Below are 13135 nucleotides of genomic sequence, written 5' to 3'. Positions count from 1 at the left end.
GATTTTGGCCTAATTTTCATCGTTATACTATAGACTAAAGATTTTGACCTAACTTTTACCGTCATACTAAACACTATGAATTTTGGACTACTTTTCATCCTAATGAAATAGCTCAGCTAGCTGACTACATAATAGATTTTGGCCTAATTTTCATCCTAATACTCTAGACTAAGATTTTGGATAAATTTACATACTAATACTCTAGACTAAGATTTTGGATAAATTTACATACTAAAACTCTACACTATTGATTTTGGCTTAATGTTCATCCTTATATCATAGACTTGGGATTTTAGCTAAATTTTCATCCCAATACTATAGACTATGGATTTGGGCCTAATTTTCACCCTTTTACTATACACTATGGATTTTGGCCTAATTTTCATCCCTATACTATAGACTATGGATTTTGGCCTAATTTTGATCCTATACTATAGACTATGGATTTTGGCCTAATTTTCACTCTTTTACTATACACCATGGATTTTGGCCTAATTTCCATCCCTATACTATAGACTATGGATTTTGGCCTAATTTTGATCCTATACTATAGACTATGGATTTGGGCCTAATTTTCACCCTTTTACTATACAATATGGATTTTGGACTAATTTTCATCCCTATACTATAGACTATGGATTTTGGCCTAATTTTGATCCTATACTATAGACTATGGGTTTTGGCCTAATTTTCACCCTAATACTATACGCTATGAATTACGGCCTAATTTTCATCCTATACTATAGACTATGGATTTTGGCCTAATTTTCACCCTAATACTATACGCTATGAATTATGGCCTAGTTTTCATCCTCATACTCAACACTATGGATTTTTGCTTTATTTTCATGCTAATACTGTACACTATGGATTTGGGCCTAATTTTCACCCTGATACTATAGACTATGGATTTTGGCCTAATTTTCATCCTAATACTATACACTATGGATTTTGACATAAGTTTCATCCTAATATTATACGCTATGGATTTTGGCGTAATTTTTGCCCTCATACGATAGACTATGGATTTTGGCTTAATTTTCATCCTTATACTAAACACTATGGATTTTTTCTTTATTTTCATGCTAATACTATACACTATGGATTTTTGCTTTATTTTCATGCTAATTCTATAGACTATGATTTTGGCCTAATTGTCATCCTATACTATAGACTATGGATTTTGGCCTAACTTTCATCCTCATACAAAACGCCATGGATTTTTGCGTTATTTTTATCTGTGCTAATCCATAACATACACTATGGATTTTGGCCTAATTTTCGTCCTAATACTATATACCATGGATTTTGGCCTAATTTTCACCCTGATACTATACGTTATGGATTTTGACCTAATTTTCATCCTCATACTAAACACTATGGATTTTTGGTTTATTTTCATGCTAAAACTAATAAGATTGTGGATTATGGCCTAATTTCCATCCTAACACTATATACCATGGATTTTGGCCTAAATTTCATCCTCATACAAAAAAAAAAATAATAAATAAAACACCATGTATTTTTTGATTTATTTTCATCTGTGCTCAAAATTATACTATAGACTATGGATTTTGGCCTTATTTTCATCCTAATACTATAGACTTTAGATTCTGTCTTAATTTTCACCCAAACACTATACACCATGGATTCTGGCCTAGTTTTCATCTTCATACAAAAGACTATGGATTCTGGCCTAATTTTCATCCTCATGCTAATACTATAGACTATGGACGTTGGATATCTTCGGTGAATGAATCTCTTTGTAAACACGAAAGCACACTTTATCAAGGGGCCTCGATGAGCATTTAATTCTCCACGTAAATTTTCTACGCATTTTTCGCAGTTTTAATCGTTTTCAAGAAATTTCACTCTGCGGTAAGCCACATTGCTTAGATTTCGTAATAGGACGTTGAGAAATGTTGCTTTCTACGTTGAAGAAACTATTATTTTTATAGCTTAAGCATGTTCGAGGGTTTCAATTTAAATAATTGCAATCGTCCACAGAAATTCAGAAGTTGAAATTCTCTTAATCTGCTAGGTTTTGTCGGGTTATTAAAGCAAATAATTATATATCTTAAACAATGACTTGGTATTTGATATAAAACAAAATTCATACCAGTGCGTGCCGATAGAAACAGGATTCTAATTTTCTCGTAATTATAGGCTTCATTTCAAGTTTAGTTTACAGCCTGGTTTGATGGAAGAAGTCTTGAAAAGTTGTACTCATCGGTAATTATAATCAGGTATAAACTGTTTAAATATGCGTTCCGCTTACTTTTTTTAGCGTGCCAAAACATTTGCAAGTGCAATCTCGGTTAAAATCGTGCATTTCAAAATGAAAATTTGCTAATTTATTTGATTCGCTCGGTACAACAACAAATACATGGAACTAGGTTTTTCATGGAAATTTCTTGTTTATAGTGCGTCTTCGTGTTCCATTTGTATTTTCGAAGTTTAGAAAACTAATAGTTTTTCAATGAATCAATTGCGAGACGTTTTTGGCAAAATTAGCTCGTCTTGAAATAGAAATTTTCAGCAAAGTTTATGACACCACAATCGCTGATGTTTTTAATCCAATTTTATTGAACAAAACTTCTTCAAAATTAGTTAATTTTGCGCAACTTAGTAATTTTTTAGCTCTCGTTCGTTGTTAGGGTAACTTCTGTTCAATTTGTTTAATTTTCCCGCCAAAAAACTTATAAAAAATACGGGCGCTTAAAATACGCATGCGCCGTTTTTTTTAAAATTTTTCCATCTCGTTACTGTCTGTTTGAAAATTTTGAATTTTCCCGCCAAAAGACTTAGAAAAAATACGGGCGCCAAAAATACGCATGCGCCGTTTTTTTTTTAATTTTTCATAGCCAATTTTATATTTGCATTCAGTAAGTAAGCTTAATTATACTTTTATTATTAAATAACTTATCCATCTCAACAATAAAAGTCACACTCAAGCAAGCAGTTGTTTGAATTTCATTTTGTCTTTTATTTTCCGTCTTATATACAATGAATACTTTTAATTAATTAAGTAAGAATCAATTAATTAATCAAAAGGTGTCTACAAACTTTTTCCCTATATATACTAAGTCTTTTGGCGGGAAAATTTGGAAAAATTTGCACAGCGTTTCCCCTGGCAACAAATTTAGCCAAAAAAAATTACGGGGTACTCTTTGAACGTTTCTCGCTCGCAAAAAATTCAAAGAGTGACCCCACAAATTTTGCCCGCCAGATAAATATAAACTACCTCGGATCGAAACTTAAAGCAAGTGCCAATTTTTGTTCAATTTCTGAGTAATTTAAAAAGTGAAAGTTTAAAATTTTCAACGAAACGTTCGTTTTAGTGAAGTTTCATTTCCGAGACGATTAATGCTTTAACAATCTAAAATCATCTTCACAAGGCTAAATAAAATTTGCAAACTCGTGTTGTCAAATACAAGTGTTTTGTTTTTGAACGTTTTAACACGCTAAATCCTATTTGACAACACGAGATTGAAAACCTCAGTTTGCCGAGTGAAGTTGACTTGAGATTGTTAACGCATAAATCACCTCGGAAATGAAACTTCACTAAAGCGAACGTTTCGTTGAAAATCTTAAACTTCCACTTTTTAAGAAATTGAACAAAAATTGGCTGTTGCTTTAAGTTTAAGAAGCGACATGACAATTCAAGACGAAATTTTGCAACAGATGAAGAAACGTTTTTGGATTGTCGCGAAATGCTGATTGTTTTAGGAAAGTTTTAACTTGAATTGATACTTTGATGTCTTTTTCTTCAAACTGTTGCAAAATTGTCTAACTTGCAATGTCGCTTTTGTGACCTTGTTCAACCAGCAGAGTACTAAACTCTACGTCTATATACAGTGTTACACAGGACAAGACTTTTGTGGTGAAAGCATCTAGAAAAAATATACATGTACAACCTATACCGAAATTTGAAAACTATTCTGGTTTGCAAGAATCAAGACAATTCGTCCTAAGTGATGTTCGCTCTATATCTGGTTTGTTTTCAGATTTTACTTTTGTGATCGATAAAGCCTTAAAGGCAGTTTCATTGGTAATCGCTTATAATTTAACTCCTTCTCTTGTTCTCACCCTTTTGGCCAAACTATTATAAAAAGTTGTGTAGTTCCTTGGCAAACAATCTGTAGTTATGGTTATTTAATTTTCACTGATCAAGAAAATTGCCACCTTGCTTAGAAGTTTGGTGAATCGATCTCGTTTTAAAAATTTCTTTTCAACTATCAATGAAAACAATTCTATTCACTTTTTAGTTTCAGCCAAATTTCATCCAATTTTAACACCAATATGCCTTGTGATTCTTTGGTTTTTGTTTTCATTTGTCGCAATTTCTCTTTGTCTTTTGCGTTTGGTTTCTTTGCCAATTCTTGTTGAAAACTAATAGTTTGAGCTTTCACTCATTTCCCTTGTCCAATGCAACACCGATAAAGTTAAACAAGGTCTTAAATATCAAGTACATTACTGAAACTAATGTCTGGTTGAGATAATGCAAATAATTCAAGCCTAAAACAGCAACTAGACTGAGAGAGAGCCGCAAAAAAATTACATATTTCTTGTTGTGTAAGTTAGAATGATTGTTTGTTTACCTATAATTTGTTAAGTTCATTTTCTTGATTTTTGAGGTAATGGACCACAAAAGCATAACTTAAATTTGGTCCTTTCGAACATCAATAAATTCCTGTCATGCGATCGAAAGGTTCCTTTTTGGTGCATGTAAAGAAATCATTTTCACCCATATGATTTTGCATTTGTTTCTCATTTCTAGTACTTTATAATATGCAAATTCCGGAACAGAACATATTTTTGTGAATAACTTTATATGCATTCCTTGCTATATCAACCTAAATTCCAATGAACGACTTGTGAAGGAATTCACAAAAACGTTTTAGTTAAAAAAAATAATAATACAAATTTCACCACGGTACCAGAAAATAGCTGGTATGAACTAAATTTGATAGCTTTGAAAAACAGTTCTGAAGTAGGAAATAACTACAAGTGAATGCATAATCTTGTATTCCACTGGTGTGAAAGTCAACTTTGTTCTAAATTTAATTTTGTCCCTAGCCTTCCTTTCAAATCACATAGTAGTTAAAAGAACAAATTGGTGAACGGCATAAAGCCCATTTTCAAAGAGTTGAATGATTAGATGTTCCCTAACTGACTTCCAATTGCCTGAATATTTTTCAATTAAGGAAACATATCTATTTTGATTCAACAGTCTTTTGCGGTCTTAAACTCTTTTGTTCCCGCCTAACTCGAATGCCGAAGACATTTTAAAGTGTTTTTGTAAACATTACTTCAACCAGACACTAGTTTACTATCTGTTATAATATGTCAAGAGAACATAAGGCACTAAAGAAGCTTTTAATTTGTTGTCATCTTTCCCCAAAATGTTTTGCTCGGAATGGTGATAAATGATTTCGTTAAATCGCTCCAATTAATTGCTCATTAGGGAATTTTGTACAACGAGAAATATAGAAGAAATGTTTGTGCGCATTTGCTTTTTTGCGACAATTTGGTAATACAATTTTGTCCTTTTCTTTGGAATGAGGATTCCCTTTGGAGCCTTACGTTCCCTTGACAACTACAAAAACTTACAAGGTGCAACTGCCAGGTTCCATGTCTAATGGTCGTTTATGATTCATAGCTAATTTTGAGAGCCATGATTAAAAATCTTCAAAAACAAAACAATTATTTTCAACGCTGATACATTAGTTGTCTTCTTCCGCTAAACCTCTTTGAAAATTTGAAACTGAAGGTCTCAAAATCTCCGCGTCAAATCTATAACAACTTTGTACACCCTTGAATACCCCCAATCTAGGTAATCCAGGTTTAAAAGTATAGCAAGGCAGTACCTAATATAACTAGCCAAATTGAGAACAGGCTTGAAAACCCTGTTTAAACTGGGTAGCCCACCCACACCTCCACCACACCCCTAATCAATGTGTCCTAAATTCCACAAAACGTTTATGACACGAAATGTTTTATCAGCCAAGAGATGCCGGGAATCATTTTTCATCGTAGTAGAATTTGGTAGCCAAATTTTGTTGTTGTTTGAACGGGATAAAAACTTTTTTGATCTTGCTAACAAGATCATAAAAATAGATGCTAGTATTTTGTCAGTGTTACTTTCAATTTTTTTCGCTTCTTGTCCTTTTGTAGTTCTTAATCCTTTTTGATGAATTTGAGTTGCATTCTTCACATTTTGAACAACTATCCTTCATATAACCCTCCAGATTTGGACCCCACTGACTTATGGGGGGGGGGGGTGCCCCCTACAACCCAACCCTCACCCCATAATAAATATTTTAGATCATTAACAGTCAGCGTTTTTAACCCGATTTACTAAATTTTTGCTTACTTGAGTTTTGAAAAATTTTATCCTGTTACGTTAGATCTGACAGTAACATTTTCGTTTTCGTAACCATGGTATCTGGCAGTTTAACCTTGTAATATAGCTATCTGATAAACAACCCAACTTTGAGCGATCGCTGTCTTACTTCTAAGAACTTCGTTGTCGACCTTAAAATCAGCCAAGATAAATAAGATGAAAAGATTCATCGAAGTTTCAAGTTCTATCAAATGTAGAAATTTACGAAGAATTGTAAATTCAACTGATCAAACGAAAACATTATGTGAATGTAGAAGATCGCTCAAAGTTGACGTTAAGTGTTTTAACAAAATATCTCTCAATGGACGATTGATGGTATCTTTGCGCACAAACAAGAAACGCAACCCGCAATTTCAATGATTTAACAACAACTAAAAACAATCGGTTAACTTTGCGAGCTGAAGAATTTTGGCTCAATTACACGAGAATACGACGTCAATTTGCTTCAATGGCCTAGAACCACCTCCTCCAATATAAAAACAAACTTTTAAGTGTCATTTCCCAAAAACTTTCTTTAGCTTTGTCACATATGATCATCGTCCATCAGAGGTATTTTTTAGCAAAATAAATAATCAATTTTCTTAGCTTATCTTTAATCCCGTTTCCTGCAGTCCATTGCTTGCTCTGTGATTGTTTTCGTTCTCTTGTGCAGTTTCCTTCCTCTAATGAGTTCATCTTTAAGAATAAAAATAATAATTAAAATCTCGTGAGCTATATATATTTCCAGAAAATACAAAGTGCATCCATTTATGCTAAGGTAAAAAGCGATCCTTTCCTTCCTAGCTGTCGAGATTACTTAGTTTTCCTCTAGAGGTAAATTGAATTTGACAACTAAATTTGATTGAGGCCTTTATATTAGCTCAAAGGAGTATTGCTCGGGTATATTTTCAAGCTTTCAGAACGTCACAGAAACTGAAATACGAAATATTTTCATCGCAACAAAGCCCGTGAAAGGACCAAAGGTGCCACGTCAAAGCACGTGTTCAGTGCTTCGAACGAGTTGATTCAAAATCGCTTGCACATTGAACGGCGAACAAAACCAACTTAATCCTCGCAGCCTTTTCCTTTCTTTGCTTCTCTTTCTCGGGAAAGAGTTTTGTGTCGTAGCAAATGAAATTGAACGTCCGCGAATTCTGACATTATTGTACTTTGGACTGAATACGTTGAACTGAATCTGTTCAAGCTAGTAGACCTAAATAATTCCAGGTCCTGTTTGCTTACTAAGTTTGTGGGCTGAAGTACTATGAAAGTATATACTCACCATATGTATTTGTTTGTTTGAAGCCAAGTCTTCTTGCTTCCATTTCGGTACATTCTCAAGAGCAGAGTTCGTCCTCACATGTTTTCACTTGTCGGCACTGAGTTCGTTGCTTTGATGCGAAATGTAGAAGATGTAATGAATATGCATTATAATGGTGGAGCCAATCAATAACTGTTAAAAACTGCACTAGTGCGAATTTGGACAAGAATGCATGCCTTAATTGTGATATGCTTATGAATTAATGTGCTATTGTCTTAGTCGTGCTAAACGCCGGCCTATCAAAATGGCGACCATTCCTGAAGGCCCCTCAAACCAAGATATATTCATTGCGGAAATATTGCTTCCCCGCTCACGGGCGCAATTTTAAAAGTTTTGGAAGTGAAATACGTCTGGAAAAAAAATTCTCAACAGTTCACTGTCGCTTTTAACATTTACTTAATTAACCATCATTCTCAGCGTAGGAAATCCTTAAAAAAGCCTAAAAAAAAAACAACGTACAGAAAAGTCCAAAACACTTCAAACCTACACGCTCAGTCAAAACTGTTGTAACGGTTCCCTATTTTCTTTCGCCCTGTCCCCATCAATGTTCAATTTGTTTGCTTAAGCAAGCGGGAGTGAAAGAAACGCCGTAAACGCAACACTGAAGGACGAAGGGGGGGGGGGGGGGATGGGGGTTTGGTGTATGTGCTATATGGGCGAGATGTGATTTAATCTGTGGTCTTAGTGAAGTGCGACAACAAATTATGACTGAGCGTGTAACATACACAATGTTGTAAATGGTTTGAACCCAGGAGTCTTGTCATAAGTACGTAAATTATGATCATCCGGGTGAGTGTAGTCCTGAGAAGGACTGTTTGTGGTGACTTTGACTGACGTTTCGACAACCTGAGCGGAAGTCATCTTCAGAGTCAAGTGAATTGTGGAACGTCAGTAGGTGGTATATATGTCTGTGGTTGTTAACCTTATTGGTCAACGAAGTCCAGATGTTATTGGTCGTTTGTCAGTAAGGCGTGATGTTATTGGCTGTGAAGACTGTAAAAAGTGATTGGTGCGTTTCGATCCGTCTTTTGTTAGTCAAAAAGTCCGTGGGTCTATTGTTAGTAAAATGTCTATTGTTTGTTTGTTTCGTTGTTGTTGTCAATAAGTCGTTTGTATGGTGCAGGTAGTTGTAGGCAACGGTTGAGTGGCGTTTGTTCTAAGTTAGTAAACCAGCTTTCCAGAGTGGGTCGTTGATAGTAATTTGTACAGTAGGTAATGCACTTGGCAGAGTCCCAGTCGATTCTGTGGTTCGTTTGTAAATGGTGCTCAGCAATGTGATTGTTGATATCACCATTTCTAGTTGCTCGTTTGTGTTCAGTCAGTCGTACGTTTAAATTTCTGCCGGTCTCACCAATATAAGTGGCCTGGCAGTCGCAGCATTTGATCTTGTAAACTGCTCCCTGTCTGCGGTTAGGTTCGTCTTTGTCCTTTACTTTCGTCAGTAGTTGTCGTAAAGTGGTGATAGGTTTGTGAGCTACACGGATATTGTAGGGTTGTAGAATCCGTGCGATAGTCTCAGAAGTGCCCCTTACGTAAGGTATAGTTACAGTAGTTACGGGAGTCGCGTCGTTGTTTGTGACGTTAGGTTCAGTGTTCTTGTAACTGTTACGTCTAACAAAGTCCTTGTTGTAGTTGTTCTTGTTGAAAACGTTGTCTAAGTAGTTGTTTTCGTCTGCGAGTCTGTCAGGTGAGTCACAAACCAGTTGTGCTCGCCTTGTTAAGGTCTGTATAGTCGTTGCTTTGTGAGAAGTAGGGTTGTAGGATGACTGGTCCAGTAGTCTGTCAGTATGTGTTGGTTTCCTGTAAACCGTAGTACTTAGTTTGTTGTCGTTGTTGTTACGGGTAACTAAGCAGTCTAGAAAAGGTATTTTACCATTTTCTTCGATCTCCTTAGTAAATTGTATGTCAGCGTTCTGTCTGTCAAGGTGTTCGTGAAAATCGTCGATTTCGTCTTTGTGTACTGCTGTAAAGGTGTCGTCTACGTACCGTAACCAGAGCGGTAGTGTCCGTAATTGTAGGTTGCTAGGGCTTGTTCCTCGATGTTCTGCATGACAATTTCTGCTACAACAACAGAAACTGGTGAGCCCATAGCTGTTCCGTGTAATTGTTTGTAGTGCTTTCCGTTGTACTGGAAGTACGTGGACGTTAAGCAGAGGTTCAGTAAGTCCATTAAGTCATCTGTAGGCAGTGGCAGTTTTGTCGTGGAGTTCTCGATGGCGGTAGCAGTACAGTCTAGAGCCAGTTGAAGTGGAATACTGGCGAACAGTGATTTCACATCAAAAGACACAAGTTTGTAGTCGTCAGGTATTTGTACCGTCTTGATGGCGTCAATAAAGGTCTCGGTAGACTGCAGTTTGTGTCGGGATTCGTTTGTCAACGGTTTCAGTATAGTAGTCAAGTATTTGGATAGTTCGTAAGTCGGGGACCCACAGAACGAGACTATGGGTCGCATAGGTATGTTAGGTTTGTGTAGTTTTGGTAGTCCGTAGAGTTTAGGTGGTTGCGGTACGCGGCACCTCAGTCTACAACAAGGACTTTGTTAGACGTAACACTTACAAGAACACTGAACCTAACGTCACAAACAACGACGCGACTCCCGTAACTACTGTAACTATACCTTACGTAAGGGGCACTTCTGAGACTATCGCACGGATTCTACAACCCTACAATATCCGTGTAGCTCACAAACCTATCACCACTTTACGACAACTACTGACGAAAGTAGAGGACAAAGACGAACCTAACCGCAGACAGGGAGCAGTTTACAAGATCAAATGCTGCGACTGCCAGGCCACTTATATTGGTGAGACCGGCAGAAATTTAAACGTACGACTGACTGAACACAAACGAGCAACTAGAAATGGTGATATCAACAATCACATTGCTGAGCACCATTTACAAACGAACCACAGAATCGACTGGGACTCTGCCAAGTGCATTACCTACTGTACAAATTACTATCAACGACCCACTCTGGAAAGCTGGTTTACTAACTTAGAACAAACGCCACTCAACCGTTGCCTACAACTACCTGCACCATACAAACGACTTATTGACAACAACAACGAAACAAACAAACAATAGACATTTTACTAACAATAGACCCACGGACTTTTTGACTAACAAAAGACGGATCGAAACGCACCAATCACTTTTTACAGTCTTCACAGCTAATAACGTCACGCCTTACTGACAAACGACCAATAACATCTGGACTTCGTTGACCAATAAGGTTAACAACCAGAGACATATATACCACCTACTGACGTTCCACAATTCACTTGACTCTGAAGATGACTTCCGCTCAGGTTGTCGAAACGTCAGTCAAAGTCACCACAAACAGTCCTTCTCAGGACTACACTCACCCGGATGATCATAATTTACGTACTTTTACACAATGTTTTTAGTACAGAGACGAATATAGCCAAAAAATATAGTGAAATCCGAGATTCCGATAGGGTAACCGTTTTTCATGGTTTTCTGCCGTTATATAGAATATTTAAAAAAACTAACCTTAGATCCTTTACTTACTTACCTAGGCCTTCAAACTGACAAAGTATGAGCGAAATCAATTTTTTGACCGTGGCCACATTTTTTTAATTTTCTTCGATTTTTACTGACATTCACTCTTAATTCGTTAGTTACGGTTACTGGGAACCCAATGACTGGTCAAATTAGAGTTGATCTAAAGTACGAGGGTAAAAAACTGATGACATCATTTTGAATCCCCGAAGGGGGGGGGGGTACTCCCTATAATGGCCTTTACGGGGACGCTCAGCCCGAAAGGGGTACCTTTTTCACGCTTCAGGTATATGAAAGGGTAGGGATTTCACGAGTCGAAGTATATGAAAGGGTAGGGAAATCTGTCACTTAGGTATTTAAAGGGGCCTTTCATTATTTTCCAATGGAAGGTATACGAAAGGGGTACCTTTTCTGCCAAAAATGGTATATAAAAGGGTAAGGGGTCTGACCTCGGGTCCCCCTGTATTAATTTTTTTTTAGTACCACACCCCGGGTTTTGGAAACTTTTCTCACTTGACAAGATTCTGATCAAGAGAAACGTTTGAAAAATTTCAAGTTGTTTTCTCGGGTTGGTGATTTTCAGGCGAAGTTCCGCATATCTTGTTTACTAGTAATCCACAAGGGGGCGCTTATGTTTCTTTTTGGTGGATTATCTGTTTGGAACGCCTTAACCGTCCCAAAACTTCGGATTGAATTGTGATGAAAAAGTAGGGTTCTCTTTGGTGTAATATCACCTTTGACTTCAGTGCATGGAAAAAACATAATTCCATTTGTTTTCCAAGGGAGAACTGAAATGTCGTTTTGAGAGTGGAATAATTAAGGTCAGCCAAGATTTTCCGAAAATAAAAAAAACCTCCGTAAATTAAAGATGAGATTCTGTTTTCGAAATTTTCTTCGACTGAAAAATCCACAGCTAATGAATCTTAACCGATCAAATTTCATTTGGGTACACAAACATCCCTTTTAGAGCTTAAAAACGATATCAAAAACTGAAAACGACATCTGAAAAACTTTCCTTAAATTTTCTTGTTGGTGCACTTGATGTGCCTTTGACTGTAACGAAAGGCAGGGCAAGGTGCTGTCAAATGTTGTGTTTGACTAGTTCAAAGGTACTTGGTGGGTATTCTTCTTACGATGCGCGCTAATGGTCAAATGTAATGTCATGGTGTATTAGCGCCTTTGATCAACTTTGATCCGGTTTAAGTCTTAATGATATTTATCAGAATAAAGGAATCATAGCCAGATTTTTGTCAAGCGCCTGACGAGCAAGCCAAACATTTTGTTTTCAGAGTTTTAGAGTTTTTAGGGAACGAGGCATTTAAGTTCTGAGCCAATGAGGCTTAAGCGCAAAGGCTAGTGGGACTCAGGAAAACGGAGGAATTTTGGAGCGTTTCTGTCATCACTCCGATCCGAAACGAAATCTTCGGCTCCGGTTGTTTGTAGCTCCGGTTGTTTCTTGGAACAGTACTGATTTGAATTTGGTTGAGAAAGGACTATGAAGTTTGAAATTGACGGCCTCTTGGATTTTAAGCCAGTTTGATCCAAAAACAAAATGATTCTTTCTGACGTATTGTGTTCCAAATATTTGAACAAGAAGAACTTAGATGAGCTGAGACAAAGACAAAACACTCTAAGACAATGGCGTCAGAAAACAAACGCTTAACCACACTCTTTTAACGGTCTGTTTTACTGTGCTTTGATAATCCTGTGCATAATTTTTTAACCCAACTGTGCAACTAATGGCGTTAGAGCCACTTTGTGACTCAAAGTCTAGATGGAAATAACTTAAGAGCCCGCAATTGGTCGAATCAACTGAGCTTGATATTGCACGTATCAAATGTACACTGCAAGAGAGGCGCTTAACCTGCAGGCACGTTTCCAATGTACTGAGCGGGAACTGCTTCGCC

The sequence above is a fragment of the Pavona decussata genome, unplaced genomic scaffold (genome assembly GCF_977016875.1).
Source record: "Pavona decussata unplaced genomic scaffold, jaPavDecu1.1 SCAFFOLD_270, whole genome shotgun sequence".
Lineage (NCBI taxonomy): Eukaryota > Metazoa > Cnidaria > Anthozoa > Scleractinia > Agariciidae > Pavona > Pavona decussata.
Note: the sequence above shows the minus strand (reverse complement) of the source record.